The 25,368-nt window shown below is 49.3% G+C and overlaps 1 long non-coding RNA gene across 1 annotated transcript; it reads left to right on the top strand.

The window, feature by feature from the left end:
• Positions 1-10,325: 10,325 nt before the first annotated feature.
• Positions 10,326-24,730, top strand: LOC105542347. The gene is made up of 3 exons (XR_001006453.1): positions 10,326-10,368; positions 17,686-17,690; positions 24,255-24,730. It is a non-coding gene; the product is annotated as an uncharacterized LOC105542347 (long non-coding RNA).
• Positions 24,731-25,368: the final 638 nt, after the last annotated feature.

The following is a 25,368-nucleotide window of genomic DNA, read 5'->3' as shown; positions in this document are numbered from 1 at the left end:
TTCTTTCATAAAATACTCAAAGTAGGAGACTACTAATCCAGGACATTTTTCACAGGTGTAATGAAATTTTGGGATTACTGAAGACTGAATTTAATTGTGTTGTAAGAGTATACTTGAGGCCATAAGCGGTGGCTCACGCCTGTAATCCCAGCACTTTGGGAGGACAAGGTGGATGGATCACGAGGTCAGGAGACTGAGACCACCCTGGCTAACAAAGTGAAACCCCGTCTCTACTAAAAATACAAAACATTAGCTGGGCGTGGTGGTGCGCACCTGTGGTCCCCGCTATTGGGGACGCTGAGGCAGGAGAATGGCGTGAACCTGGGAGGTGGGGCTGGCAGTGAGCTGAGATCGCACCACTGCACTCCAGCCTGGGCGACAGAGAAAGACTCCGTCTCAAAAAAAAAAAAAAAAAAAAAAAAAAAAAAAAAATTAACTGTTAAATAGACAGTGTCAGGACAATAGGTTAGCCACTTGGAAAAATTGAAATTGCTTTGCTACTTTAAACTATAGGCATACACCAACTCCAGGAGACTTACATGAAAAGGCACAATTAAAACTTTAGGGAGAAATACAATATTTTATGACCTTAGGTTAGAGAAGAATTTCTCAATAAGACCCCAAATTTCCAAAGATAACATATTAGATGGGTAGATTTGAACTGTATTAAAATAAAATACATCTGCACACCAAAAGACACCATAAAGATGAAAGGCGAAACACAAACAGAAAGAAGATGCTGTAATACCTACAACCAACAAACAACTAGTGTTCAAAATATATGTAAATAAAACCCTGTAAAACAGTAAGAATGAGAAAAACAACCCAAATTTTAACAGGGCAAAATACATAAATAGACACTGCACGGGAGAGGAAACTTGAATGATCAATAAACTGAAAAGATATGATACCTTGTTCATCACCAGGGAGATAAGAGTGAAAAACCAGAATGAGATATTGTTTAAAATTCATCAGATGAAAATCTGAAAGTCTGACAACTCCAATTTTGACAAGTGTGGGAAGCTTGTAGTGTTGGGGGTCAATTTGTTGTAAACACTTTGGAAAACAATTTGGTTTCTGATAAAACTGAAGATCCTCCTGATTCATATTCAGAGGGCCCAGGGATGCCCTCTGAATATGTCCTTGAGACAGAGAACGTGCCATACAGTTCCCAAGAATGCTCACAGTGACATTATATACAATGGCAAAAAGAAAAAAAATCCTGAAGCATCCCCACTGTCCATCACAAATACGCCATGGTAAATATATACAGTGAAAAATAAATAATTAGAACCGTGCAGTCTTCCCTCTCAGCAACATGGATAAAACTCACTCACAAAGCCAAGCTAACACATTTGTTATTTGGGGATTCATAATACTAGAATACAAACAGGTGCAGGCAGGCTCTGCAGCTACCTTGCTGGTGTGGTCCTGGTGGATGGCACTGACGTTCTCGCTGTGTGGGAGTCCTCAGATTTCTTCCAATGCTGTCCAGGCTATGGAGGACCTGACCTCAGCAGGAGGAAAAGGGAGAGCCTGCATTGGCCATAGGAAAGTGGTGGGAGTAATGGCAGCCAGAGTCTGGGTGTGCCTCAGTTTCTCTTCATCAAAAGGAAATACTTAAAGATGTCATAACATTGCAAATAGCATGGAATGAGTCTTATAAGATGCTGGGCATTCAAATGGTCCACTTACATGAGGACTTCCCCGAGTAGCTTAGAGGACAGAAGTGATTTCTTCTTTGTCCTGGCTTGAGCAAGTACTAGCTGTGAGTCTAGGCAAGTTATCTAATGTCTCTGGGCCTCAAGTGCCTCATCTGTAAAATGGGGTTAATAACAGTACCCATGTCAGGATTGTTATGAAGAGTAAATGAGCTAATGCCTAGAAGGTGTTTAAAATGGTCAGGCACATGGTAAGCAATATATAGGCATCAGCTACTGCTTCTAGTGCTATTATTCTTTTTCTTTGAAAGAGCTGTCTTGCTCTGTCACCCAGGCTGGAGTGCAGTGGCGTGATCATAGCTCACTGCAGCTTCAAACTCCTGGGCTCCTTCAGGGCTCAAGCAATCCTCCTGCCCCAGCCTCCTGAGTAGCTGGAACTATAGGTGCACAGTACCATGCCCAGCTATTCTTATTTTTATTTTGAAGAGATGGGGTCTCGCTATGCTGCCCAGGTTGGTCTCAAACTCCTGGGCTCAAATAAGCCTCCCACCTCTGCCACCCCAAATGCTGGGATTGCTGGTGTGAGCCACCACACCCAGTTCTCTAGTCCTATCCCTCTTACGTTGTTGTCATCATCATCTCGTATCCCCTGACCGATAGTGAGTCCTTAATAAAATGAACGGGAGAGTCTTGCTGTGTTAGAGCTAATCACTGTACACATCCACGTAATATCACAAAGCAAATCATGCCTCCCCGAAGCCCAGCAATCTGTTACAGGATGAGTGTGGAGCCCAAGTATAGATTTGGGGTTTGTCAGGCAGCTGTGGGGTTGGAGAAGAGCACTGTTCTTGGAATAACTCCTAGAATCAAGTCTAGGATCCCAGCAGTAACCGTAGGGGCGCCCCCTTCTCAGCTGCAGTTCAGCTTCATACTTGGGTAGTTCTACCTTGTGATAAGCACTTAGAGCTAGATTAGGTACGGTGCCCTCCACGGCCCCTGACTTAGCACCGAGTGGTTGCTAAGGCCCATTCCATTGTGAATTTAACCCCCTCTCATCGGGGTTCGCAAACTGTCTTGTCTGGGGAAGGGCATTCCCTGGGCTCATGGAGTTCCCTGGATCTGACTTGTATCTCCTGGGGACACCATCAAGGGAGATTCCTAGAGGAATGAGCCAACAATGCTGGCGTGTCCCCAGCTCCAATCCTATTTCTAGGGTGGGGGCCGGGGTGATGCAGGCAGCCAGCTACACTCGCTGCATCATGTCATGGTTTGGGTGGCATAAAGGTTGACAACGATTTCTAAAATCCCCGTCTTCCAGCTGTGATTCCATACTGACCAGACCACCAAGAATTGGTAATGCTGAGAATCTGTCACAAAAAGCCACAAGGCAGCCTCGATCTCAGCACCACCTTCACAAAACTGAACTAGACGTCTGTCTTCACCCCACTGCCCTACATCTTGAAGCACGAATCCCAGCTCTCTCTGGGGTCTGAGAATGATCCTTTTCCTTAACAGGGCTTTGAGCAGCGCTCACAGTCATACTGAGATGCGTTTAATAGACTCAGTACAGGGGAACGTGGACCACAGACAGCATGGGTGGGAGTGCATGGGGACTGTCCCAGAAAACCATGGATTTTTACTCAATTCTTGATTAACTGACCATTGAGTCTTCTTAGATTGAGAGTACTTAGTGGATCCTGAGGAGTTAAAACTGCCTCAGAGAAGACTTCCGCCCCCCAGAAACTGACCACCCAGCAGGAAGACGGAGGAACAAATGCCAGGAGGAGGTGACAACGTTCCTGAGCAAAATGGGCACGGCCAGCACATCCAGCCAGGAAAATCCTGCATTGATTCTGATCCTAGAATCCACACAACCCCACAGAGCCTGGGCCAGGTGTCTGTCATTATCTCCCGAAAAAGTCAGAGGTAGAATTGCGGGTTTCTCTCTCTGAGGCTGTCTGTAAAGGGCAGCGAGACAGAGGATCCCTGTGCAGTCTTTGCTCTCAGCCTGACCAGAGTCCCAGGAGGACAGCGGAGCTGTCATTCACCACGTGGGTGAGGAATCCAGGCCCCAGAGAGGCTGGTGGACTTGTGCAGAGTGACAGCAGGTTGGTGGGGACCAGATGGTCTGACTCTGGAGATGCGATCCTCCCCCTGCCTCGACTGCTACACTGAGGGAGAGACCCCTTCTGATGGGTCTCCTGGGGCTCTTCCAGAACTTGGGACAGAAGATCCACTGTAGTGATTCCATAGACATGTGTTAGATGGAAGGAAGGAAATGGGAAAGGAAAGGAAGGGAATATAAGGGAAGAAGAAATGGCTGAAGAGCTGAATCTTCAACCCTAACTACATGAGCAGGAAGCAATCGTCATGCCTCCCTGTCCAGGCGTCTGTGCCCCTCACAACTTCCTCCCGTGACTCAGAACCCACCTGCCCGGAGAGTTTGGCTGTCAAGACAGCAGCTCTACGCTAAAGAGAGGACCTGGGGCTGGGGAGCTGTATGCTTCCCGTGGTAGCATACAGCTACCTAGATAGAGCCCACATGGGAATTTTCTGATTCCTGACTTAGAAATCTATCCTTCCCTCTCCTCTATGGGGTTGCTTCCTTTGTAGGAGCAAGGCCTGTGCTGTGTTTGCCCATCTTCAGCTTAGCTCTCCCCACTCCCACCCCGCCCCCTCCCTGGTGCATCCCAAGCACTCTTAGCTCCTCGCAGATGCCCTTTACAGGCTGCTCTGAGTGGCAAGCAAAAGGCAATTAACTACAGAGCTATTTATTGCACACACCCCTTGCAGTGAATCACAGGGCTGAAATTGCCACCCACCCTCTGTGGCAGTCCTTGTTTATGGCCTGCCAGTGGAGGTGGGGAGGGCGGGGGGGAGTGACAGAAACTAAGGATGGCTTCTAAGACTAGTGCTGGGTCTGCAAAGCAGGGTACGGCAGCAGCTGCCACTTCAGGTGCAGGGAAGAGAATCCATCCAGAGTGGATCGATGAGTGAGCACAGATGAGTGAGCAGGAGAGCAATGTCCTGCTCCATAAGCCCTTTGAGATGAGCTGAGGTCAGCAGTGGGGACTGCAGGGACATTCCCAACAGGATTCACGTCCTCCTCAAGGATAGCCCAAGAACTTTCACCAGATCTTCTAAGGAAGAGAAACAGTAATGCAAGAGATGGCCTCGTCTCCAGGGTGGAGCAATAAGGTTGGGGGGATAGTTTTGCATCCTAGCGCTGTGCTGGTTTACCGAATGTCAGAGCTGAAAGTGACCTTAGGGATTATCCAATCCAACCTCACTGTTAAAAGACACAGAAACCGAGTGCCCCAAAATTGGAGGAACTTGATCAAGGTCACACAGAGTCAGCGGCACAGCAGGGCTTGGGGACCTGCCTCCCTTCCCAGAGTCCCTGCTGTCGCACCTTGCTGAGAGTTTTTGCTTGTGCAATTGTGTGTGGGTGCACACATGCATGCAAGTGTGTATTTTGTCTTCTAGGGGAGGAGATTATAATTGCTATTTCTCATGCATCACAGCCTTCTAAAGTTAAAGAAATTGGTAATTTTGAAAAGGCAATCTATTGCCTAAGAGTCACTTTGAGTTTTCAAGGATGTCATGTTTGAGAAGCCTCCATGTCGAGGTGACCTGGAGGGCACAATCTTGAGCTCTGAACAGACAGAAAGGTCAGTTGTGTGTGTGCGTGTGTGTGTGTGCACGCACACGTGTGTGTGTGCGTGCGTGTGTGTGTGCACGTGTGCAGACGTGTGGTGTGTGTGCTTGTGCATGTGCATGTCCATGCGTGTGTGCGTGTGTGCGTGGTGTGTGTGCATGTGTGCACATGCGCATGTGCGTGTGTGCGTGTATGTGCGTGTCTGCGTGTGTGTGGTGTGTGTGTGATGTGGTGTGTGAGTGCATGTGAGCGTGTGTGTGTGCACGTGTGTGCGTGCATGTGTGCGTGTGTGCGTGTGTGGTGTGTGCATGCATGTGCGCGTGTGCGTGTGTGCGTGGGTAGTGTGTGCGTGTATTCTTGTGTGCATGTGTGCCTGTGTGGTGTGTGTGTGCAGAGTGTGCGTGTGTGGTGTGTGCGTGTGTGTTCGTGCGTGTGTGAGTGCCTGTGTGTGCGTGTGCACGTGCGCGTGTGTGGTGTGTGTGCATGTGTGTGTGTGTGCATGTGTGGTGTGTGTGCGTGTGTGTGGTGTATGTGCGTGTGTGCGTGCAGGTGTGTGGGTGTGTGTATGCATGGTAGCCAAAGCTTAGGCTCTGATAGATACAGGATTTGGCTGTAATCAGTCAGCCCATCTCAGCCAGGTCAAAGAGAGGGTGGAGAGAGGGTGGACAGGTACCAGGAGACTGTCCATCTTCCACCCACTTCTAATATCCTAGCGGGAGAGTAGGGGCCAAAGCCAATCCTCTGGCAAAAAGAAACATCCCTTTATCTCTGGGTCAAAACATTCAGCTTAAAGATTAATACATTCTGATCTGAGTGTGAGGTAGGAAAATTGATTCTATAACTAGGCAGGGTTTTGGCACCTTTCTGGTTGAAAGAGGTTCTGCCACCCGTCTTTTCCTGGCTTGTGATGGTCATTCACCCCTCACCCTGCCCAGTGCCCCACTCCAGCTGTTCTCGCAGAGAAAGGTCAGCAATGGCTGCGAATAATCAGCTCCGGGTGCAGGTCCCTGATTCCCTGCAGCATTGACTGATGCTCAGAGTCTGGGATGGCTCCAGGTAGAGCCGTGTGGGCCAGTGAACATCCAGCCTCCCTTCCTCATTCCAGTGTCCTCCTCCCTGCCCCTTTCCTCACAGGGCTCCGTGACTCAGGCATGCCTTTTCACAGCCCAACAGTTCTATGGAATGCTCTTGTCCTGAACTTGCCCCACTCTCTTGGGCTAAGACATCAGGCATCTCATTTGCTAAATGATTTCTGCAGGCTTTGCATTGGCACCTCAGGGATCCATGCTGTACCCTTGTGCATGCATGGTACTGAGGAATCACTTTTTCAGCCACCAGTTGGGAGTTCTGGGTAAAGATTTTCCCCAAAGTCATGCCTCTGAGGAGGGGGCTTCTGGAGTGAAGGTATTTGCCCCAAGTCTTAAAGTATTAGAAATTCTAGTGGGAAGGATTTTAGACTGGGGGCCAGAAAACAAGTTTCTATTTATCACCTACTGAGTGCCATGGGGGGCATGTTTTAACACTAAACTAGATGCTTTACATGTATTATCTGGCTTAATCCTCAGATTTAATACTTTAAGGTAGACATTATTAACAGTCTCCATAGATGAGGAAACTAAGGCTCAGCAGGATTAAATGACTGGCACATGCTCACAGCTTAGAAGTTGCAGAGCCAGCATTCAAGATTGGGTTCATTTGATTTCAAAGCCCATGATCTTCATCATGTTGAGTCAGTACTGCTTACATTATTGCCAACTCCATCTGCACAGAGGATCGGCTCATATTGAACAAGGTGATTAGAGAAGAGCCCAAACTTCAAGGAACTTGAAATCACAGATTTGAATCCTATAGCTTAGTGAATATGAAGAATGGATCTAGGATTCCAGGCACTTCAGGTATGCTGCATACCACCCACCCATCCATTCATCTCTTCATCTATCCATCCATCCATCCATCCATTCATGCATCCATCCATCCGTCCATCATCCATCCTTCCCCTTATCCATCCATCCAGCTATCCATCCATCCATCCATCCATCCATCTCTTCATCCATCCCTCCAACCAACCATCCATCCATCCATCCATCCCTTCATCCACCCCTCCAACCAACCATCCATCCATCCATCCATCCATCCCTTCATCCATCCAATGATACATCCATCATCCATCCATCCCTTCATTCAACCATCCAGCTATCCATTTATCCATCCACCCCTTTATCCATCCAACCATCCATCCATCCAGCTATCCATTCATCCATCCATCCCTTCATCCATCCATCTATTAATCCATCCATCCCTTCGCCCATCCCTCCAACCAACCATCCATCCATCCATCCCTTCATCCATCCATCCAACCATCCATCCATCTGTCCATCCATTCATCCATCCCTCCATTGATCCATCCATCCATACATTCATCTATCCATCCCATCATCCATCCCTCCAACCAAACACCCATCCATCCATCCATCCATCCATCCATCCATCCATCCATCCCTTCATCCATTCAATCATCCATCCATCAATCCATCTATCCTTCCCTTCATCCATCCCTTTATCTATCTCTCCACCCATCTAGTCCTTCATCCATCCATCCATCCATGTAGCCATCCATCCATTTGTCCATACAACACTGTTTTTCATTCATTCAAAAAGCACTGCTATAAATTACAAGCCCCCTATTATCCAGATCCAAATACCCTGCATGTAACCTTAAGCAGCCAAATAAGCCTGAAAGTGACTCCACCCATCTTGCTGCGAAGAAACCATTATAAAGGGAATCCCAGGCATATCCTCTGGGGCTCAGTGCAGCTGACGGTTAATGCCCTCCCAGGAGCGGCAGCTCACACCAGCCCCATGTCTCCTGTGGCAAGTCTCTACTCAACCCCTTTTCCTGCCCATACCTCTGCCACCTCCTGCAGTTCCTCCAGGTTCACTGAGTTGCTCAGAAGAGTCCTGGCCACAGTGTCCCTAGGGCCAAAGAAGGGGTGGTGAGGTCATCTCCTTTGCCCCAATTCAGGGGACCTGAAGAGCCAGGGTCTACTGTCACATCCCAAGGGGTCTTATTGTCATGGGAAAGAGGAGTGGAGATGGGGAAAGGGAGGCTATGTTTAAGTGGGCATCAGTCCCCTGCAGGGGGTGGGCCCAACACTGCATGAGGGGACCTGGATTGTCCTCCCAGAACTGCTGCCCACGCATCCTGTGGGCCTCACAGTCAGGATGCAGTGAGGCCTCCTCTGCCCAGGGCAGCTCTAAGAGGAGACTAGTCTTCAAGGAGCCATGGGTTCCTGGGGGAAGGGCCTTGGGAAGACAAAGTGGAATGTGTGTGCATCTGGCGTCAGGCCAGCCCAGGAGCCAGGGTCCCAGGCACTTCTCTGCCTATTGCTCTTCCTGGGCAACGTGTTGGCCAAGCTGTCCCTCCCGTCATCCATGGACCCATCCACCTGGGGAACTAGATCCTCCCACTCAGCCACACCCAGCCAGATGCCTTTGGGTTTCTGCAAAGACCAGGGTGCCCAGTAGAAATCTGATGACTGACTTCCACACCTTCCCCTGGCATCTCCAGAGAAAACCTCTCTTGATGCTGTTTAAACACTTCACAGTCCGCTACCTGCTAATTTGGATGGAAATTGCTTTTGACATGTGCAGTTGGTGGCCAGGAGCTTGGGGTGAGAGAACAGATAAAGCTGAACCAATTCTCATTAACAGTGAGCAAAGACCAGAGATGGGAAATTGGCAGAAATGGGGCATGGTGGCCACCTGGGGAGCGGGGTGAGGGCATCAGAATGAGTTTTACAAAAGCTAGCTTTTGTCTAAGATCCAGAGAAGCGAATGAGAGCTGGCCTGCAAAACACTTCCATAGGATCCAGGAACCAATCCACAGCAGGCACTGTCTTTGCTAGCTGTATGACCTCGGGTGTGTTACTCAGCCCCTCTGTTTCCTTGTTTGTAAAATGGAGATAACAGTTATAACTATTGCGGTAAGGATAAAATGAGGGAATATCAGGATAAAGTGTGAAAGAAAACAGCAGCCCCTTCCACTGGCTTCCAGGCCTGCTCAGCTGGGCGCCTAAGAAAAGCCAGTAACTCTTGGGTGCATTTTGATTTGCGGCCACTCAATGACTTTCTTTTTCTTTTTTATTTTCATTTTTATTTTATTTTTTGAGACAGAGTTTTGCTCTTGTTGCCCAGGCTAGGGTGCAGTGGTAAGATCTCGGCTCACTGCAACCACCATCTCCCAGGTTCAAGCGAGTCTCGTGCCTCAGGCTCCCAAGTAGCTAGGATTACAGGTGCCCGCCACCACACCCAGCTAATTTTTTTTGTATTTTTAGTAGAGTCTGGGTTTCACCATGTTGGCCAGACTGGCTTCAAACTTCTAACTGCAGGTGATCGCCCGCCTCGGCCTCCCAAAGTGCTGGGATTACAGGTGAGCCACTGCGCCCGGCCTCAGTGACGTTCATACTTTGCTGATCATTTTGCAGAAACTGAGTCAACCGGTTTGACATAAGCCCTGGATAGTGGACTAGGACTGGGGCCAAATCTTGAGGAAGGGGGTGGCTCTCATGTCATCCTTCACCCTCAGCTACCACTGGGCTCCCTTGGGCAGTGAACCCAGCTTTGAGGAGGAAATGAGAATGTCCATGCTGGACTCTGGCGAATCAGGACCTACGCATCCCTCTGTGCTTTGCTGCAAAGCCTCTTACCTGGGAGGGCGCAAGAATGATGGATGTGAATGGCCTTGGTCCTTCCCTTTCCCCAGCCTCATCCCCTCAGATGCTCCCCTTCTGCCTGGTGATTTTTTGAGGATTTTGTGGTGAAAAGAGGGAGGAGGAGAAGGGCAAGGAGCAACCAGGGTGTGTATGTGAGGCCCAAGAGAAAGCAGAGTGAGTTTTAAGGAGCAGTCACTGGGAATTAGGTTTCCCTTCACAGAATTCAAGAAATATAAATAAAAACAAAGTGCGTCCCCTAGAAATTGCTTTTGGGCTGTTTTTATTTATTTACTAGAGACAGGGTCTCATTCTGTCGCCCAGGCTGGAGTGTAGTGGTGTGATCTCATCTCTTTGCACTCACTCTCCTGGGCTCAAGTGATCCTCCCACCTCAGCCTCCCAAGTAGCTGGGACTACACTGGGACTACAGGCATGCGCCATCACACCTGGCTAATTTTTAAATTGTTTTTTTGTAGAGACGGGGTTTTGCCATATTGGCCAGGCTGATCTCGAACTCCTGGGCTCAAGTGATCTGCTCACCTTGGCCTCCCAAAGTCCTGGGATTACATGCATGAGCCACCACGCCCAGCCTTGGGCTGTTTGCTTTTGGTCTCAGTGCTGCTCTGAGCCTGGACTACCTGGGGTCAAACTCCTAGAAGTCAGTCAAACAGTGCTTGCTTGGCTACTTGCCTTCATCAGAACCCCTGCACAAGGCAGGGTGTGCTTGGTTGGGAGGAAACGTATACAGAGTCAAGAGGAAATTTGTGTAGTCGAGAGGAAACTTAGATGACCCATGTGGTCTAATCCCTGGTGATGCTGAAGCTTCTAAGACAGCACCGAGTGTGGGCTCTGGAAAAGGCCTTGTCTTACAAGCAAAACCGTCACAAACATTTATTGGGCACTAACAGTATACACTCTTCTAAGTCCCTCACGTGCATGGCTATCCTAAGCATTCCCATTTTCCAGGTAAGCAAACTGAGGTAGCCAGAGGCAAAGAGACCTGCCCCAGGTCACATAGACAATAGTGGTGGAGCCCCAGTGCTTAGCCATGATGCTCCAGGGGCCAGAGACACACGGCCCCCAGTGCAAATGCGCTCACGCAGGAGAAAGAAATCACAGCTGAGTGTGTGCACCGCTGCACCGGCACAGGAGTGTCTCGCACATCCCCTACGAATGAGCAGCCAGCCTCTGCAAGCACCCCAGCAGCCTGCTCCAGGGAGGCCCAGCCTGGCAGAGAGGAAGCCCCGCCTAATATTCAAAGCTCAAGGTGATTGCCCTCCAAAGGTGGCTCCTGACACAGGCATCCTCTGAAGTGTCCTCTGGTCGGCCACACGTGTAACATGTGCTATCTCGGTTCCTCTTCGACGAGCTGAGGATTACTCTCTGTATTGGGGGTGATTCTTTTTTACAGAGATGTCCAGAGAAGCTAAGCAACCAAATGTGCATTCCACACCCAGTGGGTGGTGGAGCCAGGCTTTGAACCCAGGGCCGAGTCTCAGACCTGTGCTCTTAACCAGTTCCCCAAATGGTCTCTTCTGAAGTGTAAGAAATGCTTTTCAATGACTTTCAATGGCAGGGGTTCCAGGTCCACAAGCACCGGACTCCTATCCTGACCCCTCCCTGCACCTGGTAACCTGGACAGCCCTATCCCCTGTGCAGCTCTGGCTCAGATCTTCAGTGGAGACGGCACCCCTTCCCTGCACCCCATCCCTGCCCATCCCTTCCCACAGGGTGGCTGTGAGGATCCTAAGAAGTGAAGGTGGGAGGGCACTGTGCAACTGTCAGAGCACCGACATGCAGGAGGGCCCCTTCCTCATCGTGACTGCCAGCCGGAGAAGGCAGTGATGCACCTGGAGGGCACCTGTCACATCTCTGCCAAAGGGGGCCAGATGGACTGGGTGTGAGGCCCCCACAGAGCTGGGCCAGCACTGCAGGGAAAGCAGGTGGACTCACCTGGTGGCCAGGGTGCCAGGCCTGATTCCCGTGTTTTGCATTCCGGATCCAACGACGCCAGCTGCCGTCATGTCTAACACCATGCCCAGGCTGGGCTCAGCAAGAAGAAGCAAAAAGGACACAAGAGACCAGTTAGGCTTTCCAGGACAGCAGGCACACTCCCAGGCCCATCAGATTGAGGTGTGAGGCCCCTTAGGGCAGAGAAGTTTATTCGGCGCCTGTCTGGGTTCTCATCCCAGATCTGCCACAACTTAGCTTGTGTGACGTGGCCTGCCCGTCTTCTCTCAGGGTCTCAGTTTCTTCATCTAAGTGGCTTGTTAGATGAGCCAGTGGCGACATGGTTCAGGGCTGAGGGGAGGCTTGCCTGCCTGGCTTTGGGGATCTCTACAGCCCACAACACCCCTTTCTTCCTTTCCTCCAACCTCCATCTGCCAACAATAAATTCACTCTCCACCAACCAAAGGCCAAAATGCTCCTGCTGAGACTTCGCTTAGGTACCCAGCCTACCAAGGCCTGCAACATCCTCATGGAACCAACCTGGTTCAAATCCCACAAATAAATAACATGGAAAGGTTTGGGGAGGTGAGAAAGGAGGAGGAGGAGGTCCTGTCACCTCTCCTGCTCAGAAATCTTCAGGGGCTCCAGGAGAAAGGCCTCATCCCTCAGCCTGGCGTTCCAGGCCCTAGAAGGAATAACGCGAGGCTTCCATGTGCACAGGACGACAAGATCATGAAAGGATCACGGTACCCCTTGGGAGGCGTGCACCATGGGGACGGGAATTAGAAAGAGCTGCCAATCTTAAGGTCAAGGATGAAGAGCGGATCCGGAGTTTAAAAAATCTTACTTCCCAGGAACTTTCTGAGTCGCCTCAGCCCTAACTTAAAGGAGAAGGAAACAGGTATTTTCTGAAGACCTCCAAGGGCTCAGGCGCCTGGAGCTTCACAAGCTGTGAGACAGCTTCCCGAGAGCCCAGCTGTCCTCAGCTCACACACAGTGCTCTACAGGTAAAAGATGGGAGGGCAGGGATGTGGCAAGTTCCTCCAGTGCAGACCGAGGCCCCTTGAGGGAGGCTGGAGGACACCAGAGGCTCCACATCTCCCACTTTCAACCCAACATGACAGTGATTAGGGAATATCACCTCATGCCTTCCCAGAGAGAGAAGATGAGACCTGGGGCTGCCCTGGCTGAATGAGGAGAGGGTGAAAGACACACAAGCCTCTTCTAGCCTTCCCTCACCCACCCGCTCACCCTCCTCGCTACTCTCATCTCTTTGTCCATATTGGTGGGGTTAGTGGGTGATAATGCCTCTTCTGAAAATGGCAGAATGTGAAAAGAAGATCTCAGATATTTCTGAAAAGAAGACACACACGGCCAGCAAATATACAAAAAATGCTCAACATCACTAATTATCAGAGAAATGCAAATCAAAACCACAGTGAGATATCATTTCACCTCAGTCGGAATGGCTGTTACTTAAAAGTCCTGGCTGGGCGCAGTGGCTCACACCTGTAATTTCAGCACTTTGGGAGGCCGAGGCAGGCGGATCAGGGGGTCAGGAGTCTGAGACTAGCCTGGCCAACATGGCAAAAACCTGTCTACACTAAAAATAAAAAAATTAGCCAGGTGTGGTGGTGCACATATGTAGTCCCAACTACTCAGGAGGCTGAGGCAAGAGAATCGCTTGAACCCAGGAGGAGGAGGTTGCAGTGAGCCAAGATCACACCAGTGCACTCCAGCCTGGGTGACAGAGCAAGACTGTCTCAAAAAAATAAATAAATAAATAAGAATAAAATAAAAATAAAAAGTCCCAAACAGCAGATGTTGACAATGATGCAGAGAAAAGAGAATGCTTATGCAATGCTGGTAGGAACGTAAATTAGTATAACCTCTATGGAACACACTATGGAGAGTTCGCCAAGAACTAAAAATAGAACTACCATTCCACCCAGCAATCCCACTACTGGGTATTAGCTAAGGGTAAAGAAGTCAGTATATTAAAAAGACACCTGCACTTGTATACTTGTTGCAGCACAATTCACAATTGCAAAGTCATGGAACCAAGCTAAGTGTCTATCAATGGTTGATTGGATAAAATCAATGTGGTACATATACACCACGGAATACTATGCAGCTATAAAAAAGAATAAAATCATGTCCTTTGCAGCAACATGGATACAGCTGGAGGCCACTATCCTAAGTGAACTAACTCAGAAGCAGAAAAATCAAACACTGCATATTCTTGCTTATAAGTAGAAGCTAAACAGTGGGTACACATGGACATAAGGATGAAGATAATAGACACCTGGAACTCCAAAAATGGGGAAGGATGGGGAAGGGGGAGAGCCGAAAAATGATCTACTGGGTCCAATGTTCAGTATTTGGGTGATGGGTACACGAGAAGCCCAATCCCCACCGTTACACAATATACTTATGTGACAAAACAAGCACATGTGCTCCTGAATCCAAAATTTTTAAAAATGATTAAATAGAAGAGGATCCTAGAAATTCTGCCCTAGGAAACTACTCCAGTACATGGCAGGCACACATGTGAGGATGTCCCTCACAGCATTGTTTATAACAGTGAAGAATGAGAGTGACCCAAATGCCAGCGAAGGGACAGCAGGAGCTTCTCTTCTCCATGAAGTGTATGAAGACTAAAAAGGAAGAGGGAAGAGGCTTAGGACCCTGTTAAAAGACAGAGATAAAAGCAAGGCTTTCAGCAAAAAGGGGTCAATTGGAAGGAAAATTGGACTTCGGTCCCTGAGAGGGTGGAGATAATAGTGGGAGGAGAAAGTCCATGTCCGGAGTCCCCGGATTGAGGCCTTGACAGAACCAGAATGAAGGAGGCTGACGTTTACCGAACCATACTACGAGGGGCATCTCTAACTCAACCAGCCCTCCGAATACCCCTATTTTAGAGACTTGTTTTCTAAGGCAGGACTCTGTGGCCCCGACGCACAAGGCACTTGCCTAACAGCTGGTGCAAGGTAAAGGCAGGCTCGCGCCCAGGCAGACTGCTCCCAGAGCTGGGCTTCACCATCACGCTGCCCTGCCCCACCTGGCACCAAACATACGGGGTCTCAGAGCCTTCCAGCTGCATGACTTTGTCAGAGGCATGTGAACCAGAACGACTCCATTTTGAATAGGAGCTGGGTAAAATGAGGCTGAAACCTACTGGGTTGCCTTCCCAGGCAGTTAAGGCATTCTAAATCACAGAATGAGATGGGAGGTTGGCACAAGATACAGGCCATAAAACCTTGTTGATAAAAGAGGTTGCAGTAAAGAAGCCAGCTAAATCCCACCAAAACCAAGATGGCCACGAGAGTGACCTTTGGTTGTCCTCACTGCTACATCCCACCAGTGTCATAACAGTTACAAATGCCATGACAATGTCAGGAAATTACCCTATATGGTCTAAAAAGGGGAGGCATAAATAATCCACCCCTTGTTTAGCATATCATCAAGAAATAACCATAAACATAGGCAACCAGCAGCCCTCGGGGCTGCTCCGTCTGTGGAGTACCCATTCTTTTATTGCTTTATTTTATTATTTTCCTAATAAACTTGCTTTTGCTTTATTCTATGGACTCACCCTGAATTCTTTCTTGTGCGAGATCCAAGAACCCTCTCTTGGGTTCTGGATCGGGACCCCTTTCCTATAACATCTTTGGGTAAGACTCTGGCTTCTGTGTCTGTAAGTGAGACTCTCTTCCTTTCCCTACAAGGCTGGTGTGACAGTGAAACCAAAGAGGGCATCCAGACTCCACATGCAGCCTTCCTCTTCCTGAAAGTGCCCCAGCATCCTTGGAACTCCAGTCCCAGGCAGCCCCCTAGGACATACAGAATGGGACATCCAAGCTGCCTTTGGAGAAGCAGATGGGCCTCATCCCAGGAGCCACTCGAGGAGGACGGGGCCCCTAGGGGAGGACAGGGACACATCATAGACGGGCAAGGATGCTTCAGGGCCCAGAAGCTGATGTCTGTAATTAAGAAGAACACATTTCCTCCTGTTAGTCATTGGTCACGGGCTGTTTCCACTGTCTGCTTCCAGGCTCCGCACACCTCACACTCTGTCCCTTTCCTGGGCTTTGCTACTGTGGCTCCCTCTGCCTGGGATTCCTCCCTCCTCTCCTCTTGCTGGTTAATACCTAATCATCTTTTGGGGCTCAACCCGAGGGTCCCCCCGAAGGGATCCGGTTCCTATGCTCACCATCTCACACATTCCCCTGCCTGTCAAAGCTGAACTTGGGCCCCAGGCTGCCCTGAATGCTCCACTGACATCGAACCTATTGCTCTGTGTGATGCCTGCCAGTTCCTCGTCTATGTGGCCCCTTGCTGGGAGCTCCTCGCTTGTGGGGTCTGGGATTTGTTCATCTTTGCCTCTCCAAGGCCTGAACAGGGCCTGCACATGGCAGATATTCTATAAATGTTTGCATTGCCAAGGCCCTTAGAGAGGCCAGAACAGAGGGTTTCCAGAGTGCAGAGGAATCATGATGCCCCAGGGCCTGTGATAAGAAAGCTAAGGTGTGCAGACCACCCCCACGTGGAAACCAACCACAGGTTTCCATGGCTATGATTTCCAGCTGCAAAGACAATGCTTACACCACTGTTCCAAACACCTGTCACCTGTTTCTAATGGTAGAAATTCCACAGTTAGAGATTCACTTCTTTGGCTGTGTTTGGCTCCTATTTCAAAGGAAATCCCCTGATATTAAACCTGAGCCATCACTGATACCATGTTTGGATGGAGGGACAAGTGAAGCCATGGATAGGCATGCCAGGAAACCCTGTGGCTTAGTCATCAGGGTCTTCTGTTCCTTTGAGGGTTTATTTGCATTTTCTTGTGTTTGGATCCTTGGAGTTGTTTGTTGCAAGTTTTCAGAATGACTTAATCCAGGGTTGTCTCATCTCTGAGACTGTTATTTAATGCTCATCTAATTTCTGGCCCATTTCTTTCTATTCCCAACACAACAGCCCCTGAACCCATAGGGGATGGGAAGACAGGCACCCCAAGGGGGAAGAACAGGAGCCTAGAGAAAGGGGTGCACATTGGGAGGCGCTCCTCTTTGGCTCCTGCCAGATCCTTGAGTGTCCAGCCAGGCCAGGGTGGGGGATGGGCAGGCGGCCTTGGCCCACCCAGCAATGGGAGCACGGGCTCTTACCTGGACAGGGCCAGGCCATGCTCATCCAGCTGTGGGTGCAGGTTGGCCAGGAGGATGCCAGCCTCCATGGTCACCTGCTTCTCCTCATCCACCTGTAAGAGACCAGTGTAGGCCCGGAGGAGCCAGGTGGTTGCCCAGCCCTCACTCCTGCCGCCAGGCTTCTTGGGAGCATAAGTGGGTCTGTCCCAGCCTGGGGTCAGCTTGAGCCACGTCCTCTGCAGGAGTCTGAGAATGCTGGAGCTTTAGGAATATTCTGGGTAATGCCTTCTGTTCGAAGGTGAAGATGAGGCACAGGGTGGAGGACAGATTGGCCCAAGTTCACTGGGCTGAGCTGGGTCTAGCATTCCTCCACCCCTGTGCTCCCACCACCACTCAGACTGGGAAGCCAGGATTGCTTCTGTAGTTGCACAGTCACCAACCAAAGAGGGCGTACTCCTTGGAGGGTCTTGACTTTGCTAGATGGACTTCAAATTCTCCACTTATTCTCACCCTGGGAGGTGCGAGGACCTAGGCAAAGACTAAGAGCTGGAAGGGAGAGGAGGAGACGTAACGTCTGTTTGGTGCCTACCATGTGGACTAGGGTACTATGTCATGAGATCCCCATGGCAGCCCTGGGCTGTGGGAATGGTCTCTTCACTTTACAGGGAGGGGACTGAGCTCTGGGACTTGAAGTCATTTGCCCAAGGTCACACAAACATCAGTGGTGGAACTGAGATAAGAAGGCACATCTGTCTTACTCCAAAGCACCAGTGCATTCCACGGACCCGGGTCACAGAGCTTAGTGAAATCGATTGCTGGAGCCCAATCCTCACTAATGAGCAATCAGAGTTCATTACCACCATGGACGTTTTCTACAAGTTAGAGACCATCAGCCTGAGCAAATAAGGAAATAGCAGAGAGAATCCCAGAGCCTTGCTGGCAGGCATAGGAGAAGGGGAGATTATCTGGCAAAAATTACAGCTGAGGGGAGCTGGCCCCAGCAGGTGAGAACGGGAGCCCTAACATGCAGCACACCTGCCCGGCACGCTGACTCGCTGGCAGGCACCTGGGGGCACTCACCAGGTACTGGTTCAATTGCATGGACAGTAACTGAGCACAGAGCTGGCATCAGTCCTGAGTCTGTGCCCAGCCCTACTGCCGATTGGCTCTGTGACCCCAGGCAAATCGCTCACCCTCTCTGATCCTTAGTTCCGCATCTGTAAAGCCAGCTAAATGCCACTTTGTGCCTTTCTGCATCTGTCAATGTGAGTCTGTTTTTTGGGCCTTGCTCACTGCTCTTGCTCCTGAGAAGCGGGGAGGGGTCTCTGGCAGGAGAGGCAGGTGAGCAGCATTGAGACAGGCTCCACTTAGGCAGGATGAAGGCCATAAACAAACAGTTGCTCAGGCCTGCTCCCCGCCCCGGGCTCCCTCTCTAGGGAAGGTGGGAGGGCAGGGTTTAGCTCTCTGAACTCTGACCCCAACCCTAGGGATTCTGGAGCCAAAGGACACCCCCAGCCTCTAACTAGGTGCTTAACACCACAGATCATGGGAGGCTGTGATGTTGGGGCTGCTGGGGGGTCTTGATGTGGGGCTGCTAAGGCACCCTGGGCTGGAGGAGGGCGCAGGCCTGTGCAGCTGAAACCTGGTCCCTGTATGTGTTCATTCCCTTGCCAGACCCGGGGGGTGACCAAGGCCAGCACCCCCCACTGTTAGGGAGACAGGACAGGATATTGGTGGCTGTAGCACAGAGGGTAGGGCCCTCGTCCAACATGACTGGTCTCCTCATAAGAGCAGCTTAGGACACACACACACGGAGGAAGACCATGAGAAATAGACTCAGGGAGAAGGTGGCTGCCTACAAACCAAGGAGAGAGGCCTCAGAAGGAACCAGCCCTGCCGACGCCTTGATCCCAGCCTTCCAGCCTCCAGAACTGTGAGAACACAAATGTCTCTGTTTGTTACCTGATCTGGGGGACTTTGTTATGGCAGCCGTAGCAGATCGTGTCTGCATGCCGGAGAGCCTGGGGTCAGGGCCTCAGGAGAGAAAAGGGCAAGGCCAGGGCTCTTCCCTTTGCATATGCGCACTTGGGGCTGTCCCTGAGGGAGGGGCAGGGCTTGCGGGGCCCCAGAACTGCCAGCTCCATGGCCCAGGGGTAGACCGCAGACTCCCCGCTGGAAAAGGCAGGACTTCGGGTGCGGAGACCTTGGGGCTGAGACTGGAGAGAGCAGTTGTTAGGTTGGCAGCTGTCCCTTCTCCACACTCACTGTTCCAAAGTTCTGCAAGGGGCCCAGGGGCTGTGGCCAACACAAGGACGGAGGACACAAGTCCTGGGGACAGAGAGGCGCCTGGCAAGGGGGGAGGGCATGCTAGAGGTGTAGCCTGGTATCACCCCAAACCAAGAACTTGCTTCTGCAGACCCTAAAGGAAAGAAGCTGCAGCGAAATTAACCTGAGTAGAGGGTTTATTTGGGCCAAGCTTGCAGATTGCAACCTGGGAGCATAGATTCAAGTTGCCCTGAATAGACGCTCTGATTAGCAGCAGTTACACGTGGACTTTTAAAGGCAAAAAAGGCGGACAGGGAGTGAACTGATACAAAATTGTTTGTCAGCATTTCTCATTGCTTTACAGAAATAACATGGATGAGTTCGCTAACAGCTAGGCACTGTTAAGCTATAGGATATGGGTCCAAGTGTCCAGGGTGGCACTGTTAGGTTAATTTATAGGTACCTGTGGCAGAAGCAAGCAGCTTCGAGAGATGGAGACAGAGCTCAAAGCCGGGAGGAGGGTATGATTGCTGTATCGTTTTAATGTGTCTTTGGGCCTGGTCATTAAAAGGATTGTGTTCCTCAGATAAAAGTTCTTTTCTTTTCTAACTCCCTTCTTCCTTCTCAAACCCTGTCCTCATAATTTCAAGGCAAGTACATCCTCCTCTCCATCCACAAATTCTGCTTTCAGCAGTCCAAGCTCTCCTCTTTTTGTGACTACATTTTGAGCCTAGTGCTTGCGGGTGTGGGTGGGCCTGGTCTATTCCACAGCCCTGGGACCCTTGTGGACTCCCTGCCCTCCTCCCCTGAAACTTCCAGAGCCTGGATCCACGCAGGAGGTTTCCTTTCTTCCCCCGGCATTACTGCCCTTGGATAGAACGCTTCTACCCCCACCCTAAGCCAAGCACATCAATTTTATAAACTGCCTTTATTGAAAAAAATAAAATTACATGAGAATATGAAACTCAGCAAAAATAGCGTGAATCAGTTCATTGGATCTGTGTTGCCACCCTCCCATGATTGTGGTCGAGGGGTTATTTATTTCTCGTCTAAAGGACTCAGCCTGTTCTGGGCTTGCTGAGTCTTAACTTTTACAAACATTTCTTGGCAAGGAAAATGAATGTTACTGCCTTAGTGGTCACCGAAGGGCTTGTTTTTAGATCTTTTCCCCTGCCAGACTTGTTAATCATTGAGAATGCCTCCTTAATACACCATTTGTACCTGGGAACGTAACACATTTCTGTGAACACCCGTGTCCTTACTGTGGACATCATGAAGGGTGTTTAACCATTTCTGGTCTGCAGGTCTCCCTTCCCTGCCTCATTCCACCAGCATGTTCTCTTTAAAATACAACGTAGGGCATAACATTCCTTCAGCACATGAGACAAAGTAGACGAGGCTGCCTAAAGTACTTCGGACTTCTTTTTCCATCTGAGTCCAAGATAATTGATAAAGATGATAAATACATATTTATCCTTTAATACATTCAAATGAAAATGAATATCACTGCTTGGGGCTTTCTCAGGAATTCTTTTACTTTGAGTTGCATAAATAAAAAGTTGTTTCTGTTGGGCTGGGCGTGGTGGCTCACGCCTGTAATCCCAACACTTTGGGAGGCCGAGGCGGGTACATCACCTGAGGTCAGGAGTTCGAGACCAGCCTGGCTAATATGGTGAAATCCTGTCTCTACTAAAAATAAAAAAATTAGCTGGGCATGGTGGTGGACACCTGTAATCCCAGCTACTCGGGAGGCTGAGGCAGGAGAATTGCTCGGGAGGTGAAGGTTGCAGTGAGCCGAGATCATGCCACTGCACTCCAGCCTGGGCAACCGAGTGAGACTCCATCTCAAAAAAAAAAGAAAAAAAAAATTGTTTCTGTCTTTGAAACTCTGACATAAGCCCAAGTTACATTGGAAGGGCCTTAGAGCATGGGCTATTGGACCTTCTCCTGCCAAGGGGTAGATAAACACAATGTGGTCTATACATACAATGTAATATTACTTGGCCTTAAAAAGAAAGAAAATTCCCACACATGCACATGTGACAACGTGAATGAACCTTGAGGACATCAGGCTATTTATTTATAGAGATAGAATTTCCCTCTTGTCACCCAGGCTGGAGTGCAATGGCATGATCTTGGTTGACTGCAACTTCTGCCTTTGGGTTCAAGTGATTCTCCTGCCTCAGCCTCCCGAGTAGCAGGGATTACAGGCACCCACCACCACACCTAGCTAATTTTTGTATTTTTAGTAGAGATGGGGTTTTGCCATATTAGCTGGGCTAGTCTCAAACCCCTGACCTCAGGTGATCTGCCCACCTCGGCCTCCCAAAGTGCTGGGATTACAGGTGTGAGCCACCATGGCTGACCAAATTTTAATTATTTTAACTTGAAACTAATGCATTTGTCCATTCATCCATTTATGCATTTACTCTCCAATTTATTCAGCAAACATCTAATGAGCATTTTCAATATGCCAGGCCAGTGCTGAGTTGGGTTCAAAGACGAATTACTTAAGACAGGCAGCCTCCGATCTCAGGGCCCTCACAGTCTAACAGGGAGACAGACAGTTACACATTTGGGTGCAGGAGTTGATACTCCACAATTTCTCAGGCAAGAAAGTATTTTATCATTTGTGGCCAGATGGATTCCTCTGAACAGTGAGGCATAGTATTTGTCACCCAATTCCTGTTGGAAAAAACCCTTTGAGCCTCTGACCTAGATATTTTAACCATTGTTTGCTTTTAATTTGTGTTGATGGTAATGTGGCTGTGAACGATATGGAAACTGGCGGACAGTCATGTCGAGGCCTAAAACCATGGATTCCCTACACCCCAAGAGAGACGGAAATAGCTTTTTGTCCTGCCTAGTCTAATAGACTCACTTTTTAGAAAACGGGTCTCCTGGAAACCTTAGATGTTGCTAATTGACAGCCACTAAGTGGTCCTTCCTTGACAGACTATATGAGTGATCTCAGCCTCCTGGGAGCAGCACAACCCACTGATGGAGGGTGTGAGAGAGAATATGAAGACTGTTGGACCTCTTTTTAAAGCACCGATTTCTTTTAGCAGAGGTGAATATACTTGTAATCTATTCCCTTTGTAATCATGACATAAAAATAACATGTTTTTTTACTATTCAGCCACAAAAAAAGAATGAAATCTTGTCTCTCGCAGCAACATGGATGGAAATGGAGAGCATTCTGTTAAGTGAAATAAGCCAGGAACAGAAAGTGAAACACCACATGTTCTCACTCATATGCAGAAGCTAAAAAAAAGTTCATTTCCTAGAAGTAAAAAGTGGAGCAGAGGACAGGAGGCTGGGAAGGGCTGGGGGAAGAGGTGGGGGATAGGGAGGGATTTGTTAAGGAATGTCAATTCCAGCTCGGTGGGAGGAGTAAATCCTAGCGTTGTGTAGCACTGAGCAATGACTACAGTCAACAATGATACATCGTTTCAAATAGCCAGAAGGAGGTTATTAAATGTCCTCAACACAAAGATGATAAACGTTTGAGATGACAGGTGTAATTACCCTGATCTGATTGCTACATATTATGTGTATCAAAACATCACTATGTACTCCATGAATATGTGCAACTAGTATGTTAATTAAAAATTTAAATTCAATCCCAAAATATAGCATTTTATAATTAAATCATTTTGAACACACTCCTTGCCATTTGTACTTAAAATGGCATCTGAAAATCTTCCCTGCTTGTTCCAGGGAATGCCCCCCCGATACCACCACTGCAGCAGGTGACATGTGGCCCAAAGGTCCTCAAAGCAGACCAGGAAACATAGCCCTGGACATTCCAGTATCTTCTTGAAAAACCTAAAGACCTCCTCTTCCAGTCCAGTGTCCTTTATGGCCCTTGATATGGTTTGGATTTGTGTCCCCACCCAAATTGTAATCCACGATGTTGGAAGAGGGGCCTGGTGGGCGGTGACTGGATGGTGGGGGCGGATTTCCCCCTTGCTGTTCTCACGATGGTGAGTTCCCACGAGATCTGGCTGTTTATAAAAGTGTGTAGCACCTTCCCCTTCTCTCTCTTCCTCCTGTTCTAGACACGTAGGATGTGCCTGCTTCCCCTTCACCGTCTGCCATGATTGTGTTTCCTGGAGCCTCCCCAGCCATGCTTTCTGTAAAGCCTGCAGAACCGTGAGCCAATTAAATCTCCTTTCTTTATAAAGTAGCCAGTCTCTGGTAGTTCGTTATGGCAATGGGAGAACAGACTGATACAGCCCTCAATGTGGTATAACTAGTTATATTTTTGTGACAATGCTATGAACTGGAGTTATTCAACTCTTATCTGCTAAAGGAGCAGAATTTCTGAGGCCTTTCTGATGGCTGATGGAGATGACTGGATAGAACATTAAAAGCGAGACTTTTGGGAAGACAGGTTTGCTGTTTGTGTTCCTTCTAGTAAAGGACACTCTTAGGTTTTGATTATTTCCTTTCCCCCAACTGCTCCCTTACAAATGAGCTTGAATACACCCAGTTAGGAAAATCATGTGATCTGGTGTAAGCCTTTCCCCTAGGCCCCATGCTTGCCTTTAAATTCTCAGATGCAAAAGACTGAGATGGTGGTGGCGTGGCTCGAAATGGAATGCCCTTATAGGTCTTGTCCTAAGACAAGCTGGAAATCTTACAGCTGATACTTCTATAGCACTTCCTCCATGCCAAGCACTGTTCTAGAACTCTGTGTATATTAACATACTCGATACAACCACCCATGAATTAGGTCCTATTAACATTCCCTTTTTTATAGATGAGGGAACCGGGGCACAGACCTCCTTTTTCAAGGTCACACAGTGAGTATGCAGCAGACCAGAGACCTAACCTAGGTGGTCTGCCTCCAGATTTAGAAAGGATAACTTTTTTTTCGTAAAGAAAGCTCAGCCTTAGGAGCCAGAGAGCCTGCTTCTGAATCCAGGCTCTGCCTCCATGTAGCCAAGTAGTCCTGGGCAAGTTATCTGAACCTCAGTTTCCCTTTCTGTTAAATGGGAAGGACTCTCTGGAAGGATGAGAGGTGGTGCATGAAAGACTCCAGGTGCACTAGGGCAGTGAAGAAATGCCAGCAGTCTCCATTTCAAACCTCCCCTGGCTTTCTCCCCATACACAGACACTCAGGCCCTTGTGGCCTGGCCAACTCATGCCCGTCAGCATGCCGAACTCAGCTTGGAGGGGCCGCTTCTTCAGCAAGCTTCCCCTCGCAAGTGCAGCGAGGCCATTGTGTGTGCATCTGTGAGCTTGATAACCATGCAAGGCGGGCAGGGAGAAAGGGCTCGGGACCCAGCTTATGGGCTTGGAGGAGGTGGCAGGAGGAACATTCCAGGCAAAGAATGAGTAAGTCGGGCAGAGGGTTAAGGAGGACCAGCACCTGCGAGTGTGCTGCTGGAGGGCAGTTAGGAATTGGAAGGTGATGGGGCCGGGCTTGGGGTGGGCAGGGGCAGTGGGGGAGGCCCTGCAAGGTTCAGGATCCAACCACGTGGGCGGCAAGACCCATGAAGAGGCTACTGCTCCAGGACTCTGGGGCCAGAAGCAGGGCAGGGGAGAGACCACTGCGGGAGACACATCAGTGAGACAGGCACCTAACGGGATGTGACAGGAGGGAGGAGAGGGCAGAGGGGAAGACGGGCTGGATCTGCCTGAGCCTCGTGACAGCTGCTGCTATTTAACTTTAAACTGATTAAAATTCAATGGAATTTAAAATTCGCTTCCTCAGCCTCACTAGCACATTTCAAATGCTCAAGGTGCGCATTTGTGCCTGAGCAAAATCTGCTAGGGAAGCTGGGAGAAAGGCAGGTGGCTACCTGTGGCCAGTGGCTGCTTTAGGGGACAGAGCACAAGAGACACTGCCACCCCCGTAGAAGTGTCTCCTGGCCAGCAAGGCCTAGATCACGCAGCACCTCGGAGCCCAGAACAGGGCTCAAAAGCAGAGAGAAAGGGCTCATCCCAACGCCATGCATTCTCCTTGAACAGT

The sequence above is a fragment of the Mandrillus leucophaeus genome, unplaced genomic scaffold, assembly GCF_000951045.1.
Source record: "Mandrillus leucophaeus isolate KB7577 unplaced genomic scaffold, Mleu.le_1.0 Scaffold256, whole genome shotgun sequence".
Classification (NCBI taxonomy): domain Eukaryota; kingdom Metazoa; phylum Chordata; class Mammalia; order Primates; family Cercopithecidae; genus Mandrillus; species Mandrillus leucophaeus.
This window is presented reverse-complemented; position numbering and strand designations above follow the sequence as displayed.